Genomic DNA, 6889 nt, shown 5'->3' with positions numbered 1-6889 from the left:
GGGGGCAGGAGCTGGGGGCTGGTGGAGGTCAGTGCCCACCCGAGGCTCCGGGAAAGAAGCCGCGTCACCGCTTCCCTCCTGGCCAGTGCCGGGCTTCCCCGCGAGTACAGTTGGCGGGTTTCTTTTTTTTTTTAATCGGGGCTCCAGGAACGCGGGCAAGAGAGCCAGCGATCCAGGTTCGCCTGGACCGGCTCGCTACTCTGAGTGTAGGGGGCTGCAGGCGGTCGGTTTGGGCCGGGAGATGCGCTTCTCCTCTGCGCCTCGGTAGGCATCGCGCTGTCCAGATGCACGCCCCGGGGGTCCTGGCAACCAAGTCTCTGGGTATCCGCGGGATGCCCAGATCTCAGGAGTCGAACTGGGGATCACCAGGGATGCGGGTTCTTCCCTGCGTCTGCTCACCCCGATCCTTCAAGTTTTCTTACTTAAGTTGGGTTCTTGCTCTAGGAGTCTGGAGGGTTCCGTTAGAGTAGGGCAGAGTTGGGGTCTGACTTCTGGCTGAGGGCTCGAGGAGTCAGGAGGACCGTCGAGTTAGCGCCGCGAGCCGGCCCCTAAGTTTTCCACCCTCTCCCCAGTCTGCCCCACCTGCGTGCCACTGAGCACGATCCAAACCGTCAGGGTAAGTCGCTGGAAGACTCTGGACTTTCGTCTCAAGGTGGGATAAAAGGAGACTGGAAGACTGAGGATAGGGACCCCGGGGGCCGCCTAAGGAGGGTGGGGTAATAACAGGGGAGAGAGGGATCTTTGCTAGCGTGTGGACTCAGGGACCTAAACACACAGCACCCGCCACCAAGGTCTGGTCTGTGAAGGCACAGAGCGATTTCTGAGCGGCTTTTTGGGTTGAAAAAGCTCGTTGACTACTTTAATGCTCTCCCTGGCACACTAAAACCAATTTCTATTCCTTTAGTTCTCAGTTGGTCCTCTTCCCCCAACCTACTGGGCTTCTTAAAGACCCAGTGAAGGCGGAGAGCCGCAGGTGAAGTCTTGACACCACGCGGGGCTCCCGGCTTTTCCAGTTTCTCACTGTAGGCACGAAGACTGAGGTCTTCATCTCCGAGGACTTCTAACTTATACCCTTTCCAGGAACTGACAGAACGTGCATGGAACCATCCAGGGCACTCTTTCATAATGCCACTAAAGTGGCTGAAATTGTTCAATAACTATTCTGACCTGCAATGAACGCATCTCTTTTCAAAGATTCAGAACCTAGTTCCTGTCACTGAATATCCCCATTGAAAATTTAAAAAAAATAAAAATGGAAGTTTACTATTTTGAAATGCATTTTCTCTAGGCACATGGGATCTGTTTTTCAAGGACAGAAAAGATCTCAAATACTAACTTTTACCGCAGATATCTTTCTCTAAATTATGATAATGCACATTTTAATGGATGATTTAGACTGTTCATTTAAGAAGTCCCAAAAGATTCCTCTACAAAAAGTACCACTCATAGCTAAAATATTCTTCACCTTAGTTATGTTTTAACCTTAAATTTTTTAATCTTTTTTTTTCTCTTTTATTTATTTTTTTGGGGGGAAGGGGGATGCAATCAACCCTACACACTCTAGGATTGTTCACTCCTATGAACAAACACAGCGTAAACAATGAGTGTGTTACAATTTCCAGTGTTCATTAACTTAATTGGTATTTTGGGTATATTTTATATATCTTAAAAAAGACAAATTTAGACACTCTAGAATAAGGTATGCCAGCCAACAGTTTCCCCTTTCTGTACAATAATCTTAAGAAAGAACTTTCCTCTCCTATATCACCCAAATCTAAAGGAATTTCGGGAGGGGATGTGAAAGTATGTTAGGACATATCTATTCACAGATCTGATTATTTACCTAAGCTCCAAGCAATCACACTCATCCATTTACATTAGTTTTCAGAGTTAAAACAACCCAACGTGATTCACCAACCTTAAAATATATGCTGCACGATAATGAGATTTTCTTTTTCTAAATGGGAACCAAAATGCATAAAGTGAAATAGCTAGCACGGTGCTGTTTATATGCAGGACAAACATCTTACTTCTTCTGGCTCCTCTGTGACCTGTGCTTGGCATGAACACCAACCTGTAGGCACCTAAGGACCATGCTTACTTTTAAACGCACATTTCAGCACCATGGAAACTGGCTTTAGCTCAGTGGAAACCTACCTCTCTACAGTGAGTTTCTTATGTCAGTCAAGTCCAACAGTGAATATGCAATATCAAAGGAGTTGGGGACTGAGCAACTGTGTGTGTTGAGAAAAGGAAAGAGAAGAATGAAAACACACTATTTTTCACTTCTTATCTTTCCTTCCTCTTTTCAACAAACCACTAACCATCTAACCAACCAACCCACCAATCAACCAATCAACAAAAAGGGACACTTGATCATTAACTTGCATTAGTATTACAAGTGTTCCAATAACTGGAAATATCCCCAAGTAAAACATAGATGTCTGGCACTTTGCACTGTGAGGAAGCACTTGAATCTTGGATGAATTAATTACACATCTACTTTTCTTGCAAGAGTGTCTGCTTAAACTTCAGCCATTGAGAAAAAAATGAATGAAAGGGATAAAATTTAACAGAAAATTCATGCATCCTAAGAATTAGAGAGGTCTTGATTATGTGTATTATGCATGGTTTTCATGCATATTGTGGATGTCTGTTGAAAAGTTTACAATCTTGAAACATAATTTATATAAAGGGGGTTCTATAGGGCAAAGAGGTCCTAAGCATTGCTCCTAACTATACTTCAGAGGTTCTACAACAGCCAGCATGGAAGAGAAATAATGACTGGAGGCAGTGAGTTCTCTAGAGCACGCTGGGGTTATTCCTGTCTTTCTGTCTCACACCCCAGTGTTTGTCAACAGCCAGTTAATCACACAGACATCTCTGTTACATAGCCAGATAACCAATAGTTAGACCTGGGTCTAGGTGACTTGAGTAGATGGTGGGTACCACCAGTAGTGGACAAAAGAAAAAGAAAAACAATTCTATATGCATATGTAATTTCTGGGACAGATGTAGCATATTTCTAATAACAATAGTAACAGGATTAAATATTTGCATAGTATATTTTAATGTATCATCTCAGCATACCCAATCACAGAGGTGGTGGTTAGCTTAGCATTTAAGAGTTAAGAGTTGGGCCACCAGGCTTTCTGACACATGGTTGTTGTCAGACATCACAGGCTTGGGTTACACCTCTAAGACTCACTAGAAATGTGTCTCAGCAAGACATTCTCTCTCATAGGCTTTTGTTTGCATCTGAAAAATCAAATTAAAGCAATTGCAACCTCACAATGTCATTGGTAAAAGTACAGAAAATAGATAAGGGAAGGGATATAAACAGTCTATGGATTTATTAGTTGCTTTGTAATTGTTTTTAATTTTTAGACTTGTTAAACGGATTTTTACTTTTTGCTCATTTCTCTTTGGCTGTGCTGGGTCTTCGGCGCTGCGTGGGCTTTTCTCTAGTTGCGGTGCGCCGGCTTCTCATTGCGGTGGCTTCTCTGGTTGTGGCTCTTAGGTGCCAGAGCACAGGCTCAGTAGCTTGTGCTGCACGGGATTAATTACTCTTCAGCATTGATCTTCCCAGACCAGGGATCAAACCCATGTCTCCTGCGTCAGCAGGCAGATTCTTTACCACTGAGCTACCGGGGAAGTCCTTTTGAACATTTTAAAAATTATTATCATTGAAATTTGTTTTCTAAACAGGGACCTAACAAGTAGTGTGGTATATGTTTCTGACACTTAATATTTCTGAGCCTGTACCCCTTTACCTGTGAATTTGTAGTAATGATATCTACTTTTCCTATTTCACAGGGGAGGATCAAATAAACTGTTTTTTGTTATTTGCAAACAAACCACTATAGAAATACAGTGTATTACTATTATGTAATTAAATATAGTATACAAAGAGAAATACTGTGGAATATGTGAATAGAATGGAAATTTACATGACAATATTATTGTTCAAATGTTTTTATCTCCTTAAGAGAGATCCAAATGTATTTTATTTCAACCATCAAGTTGACTATAGCATTATTTTTTAAATATTTAATCATAAATATCCCCAAAGTTCAAAGTAACACTGCATATTCATATTTTTGCTGAAGTGTACAAAAGCTCACAACTTTATTCTGCCATCACAAAATGAATTATTTGTCATTTTAATATTCATTCTTCACTCAACAGACAAATATTTATTACATGCTTCCTCACCTATGAGCTGGGCTTCCCTTGTAGCTCAGATGGTAAAGAATCCCCCTGCAATGTGGGAGACTTGGGTTGGATCCCTGGGTTGGGAAGATCCCCTGCAGGAAGGCATGGCAACCCACTCCAGTATCCTTGCCAGGAGAATCTCCACGGACAGAGGAACCTGGCAGGCTACAGTCCATGGGGTCGCAAAGAGTCGGATACAACTAAGCAACTAAGCACACACCCCTGTGAGCAAGACACATGCAGGGCATGCCACAGTGGACAAAATGCACCTGGCTCTTTGATTCTTATATTCTAATGGTTTACAATCTATGTCACCATGGAAAATTTTCATAAGGCCTTCAGTGAAGACACTTTTAATGTTTTAGTGTCAGATATTATTCTTGGAGAAGGCAATGGCACCCCACTCCAGTACTTTTGCCTGGAAAATCCCATGGACGGAGGAGCCTGGTAGGCTACAATCCATGGGGTCGCTAAGAGTCAGACATGACTGAGCAACTTCACTTTCACTTTTCACTTTCATGCATTGGAGAAGGCAATGGCAACCCACTCCAGTGTTCTTGCCTGGAGAATCCCAGGGACAGGGGAGCCTGGTGGGCTGCCGTCTATGGGGTCGCACAGAGTCGGACACGACTGAAGCGACTTAGCAGCAGCAGCATTATCCTTGGAGAGTAATTCTCCATTCACCTTCTGCTTTCAGTTTATTATATCCATGGCATAGTCCACATGGAGTAAGTCCAAGCCTTCAAATGCACAGAGGACAGACAGAGTGGATTCATGCTGCCAAACCTGGAGCAGAAATCCCTGCCTCTGTTTAGGAAGATCTATTTGGCCCTGAGGTAGATTTCATCCTGAGAAAGCATGCTGATGTCATCACTGACTTTAAAACTCCACTGACCCTGGGAGAAAAATCTGGAGGAGAAGCTATCTGATAGAGGATAAAAAAGGAGTCTCTGGATAATGTGAACGTATTTCTGCAAATGAGCAGATCTTTTGCCTTATTATCTGCATAAATCACCTTTTTCTTTAATATTGATTTTACAGGTCTAATGGATTTTACAGGTCTAATATTTATACTGTGTAAACCTGACTTGCAGTACTTTTCCTATATGGCTTTTAATCTCCAGTTTTGAGAAGGCCAAGACTTTGTGACTTTGCCTAAATTCCAGTGCTAGTTAGTAGGAATGCTGGGCTTTGGAGCTAGACATTCCAATCTCAAGTTTCAAGCCCCTTGCATTAAATTATACTGTATTGTAAATGGACTTGTGTATGTCAGTTACACAACAGTTTAAACTAAGCTGAAGTCAAAATATCAGAGAAATGAACTGTTGCTGTTACTTATTCAGCAATAACTACGTAAAGCAAAGTTAATGTGATTTATATTTGAGTATACTTTAGACATTTGTCAAAAAGGAAAGCCGATATTATCATTGGACTCCCCATAATTTCTCAATAAGAAGGGGTTCAGGGAGATAACCTAGTTGGAGGGGAACCTTGTTGCCTAATATCTAGCCAACACACTATTTTTAATGAGACTGTACCAGCAATTGAAATGGTTTTCAGGAGAGATTGATTGATAGATATGAGTGGTGGTGAGTTATCCTATGGCCTCTTAATCCTCTTTTATTGTTTCACAGATAATTATCCATAGAAAATGTAACATATTTTATCTATATGCTAAAATTTTCCAGAAATTATTTCAGCTCAAAGAAAGAATGGTGGAGAACTACAAGTGGAAGGGAAGTCATATTTCTAACTGCCTTTTTCTAATTGGCCTCAAGAAAATTACTAATGTATTGTGTTAGTTATAGAAGGATAAATAATAATAACAAACTCATGGATTCATTGCAAAGAAGAAAAGTGATATCATATGTGAAACGTATGACTTGTGTTAGGGTTAACGCAGGTACCTCCTCAGCCTGATCTTTCTTTTGGTTAATGAACAGGGTAGGAGTTTCGTGCTGAAGAATAATTGATTTGTCTGGTTAAGTAAGCATGGGGAAATGCTCTCCTTTAGAGATTCATAGGGCAGGTTTACATATTAAAGGTTGTTTCTAATTCTGCACAAAGAATTCTGTTTTGTTGTTGTTGTTTAATATGGTATCTCCCACAGTTTAATCATCAGAAGACCCTTACTTAAATCACAACCATTAAGGTCCTACTGAACTCATACTACCCAGAACATATTTAAGGAAACGCTGGACATTAAGACCATTGAACTGTCAGTATATATACATCAAAACTCATGTGAGCACACATCCTGCTGCTTCTTCAGTCTTACCCAAATTCTGCCCACTCCTTACTTCAGAATATCTTTTTAAAAAGCTTTAAGAATAGATTTAAAATGTTTAGATTGTTCTGTATTATGAAGAAAACATTTTTAAAAACCACATAGCCTATTCTGAAGGTATATCATTTTTATTAGCTTAAAATGTGATATGGGGCCATTTTCCTGTTTTCGTTTTTTAGGCTTACTTTTTTAGCATTGTTTTAAATGGAAAAAATATATCAGTTTTATAATATATTTTCTAAGAATATAATTTGTAGTAAGTTAAAGTTCTTTTTATATTTAAACTCAAACTATATACTTTTTAAATGTGTATCTGATTTTTTGTGATAAATTTTCATAGAGAAATGCAAACATTTAAATAAAAAGGAATGTACACCAGCTACATGA

General features: G+C 40.4%; 1 protein-coding gene across 3 annotated transcripts in view; it reads left to right on the top strand.

Annotated features, from left to right (window-relative positions):
- GRIK1 (glutamate receptor, ionotropic, kainate 1) overlaps nucleotides 1-6889 on the top strand; it is a 473915-nt gene that overhangs the window by 657 nt on the left and 466369 nt on the right. The gene's annotated exons all lie outside the window — the stretch shown is intronic.

Source organism: Bison bison, unplaced genomic scaffold (assembly GCF_000754665.1).
Source record: "Bison bison bison isolate TAMUID 2011002044 unplaced genomic scaffold, Bison_UMD1.0 scf7180017864368, whole genome shotgun sequence".
In the NCBI taxonomy this organism is placed as follows: domain Eukaryota; kingdom Metazoa; phylum Chordata; class Mammalia; order Artiodactyla; family Bovidae; genus Bison; species Bison bison.
The sequence above is the reverse complement of the archived record's forward strand: the minus strand, read 5'-3'. Positions and strand labels throughout refer to the sequence as shown.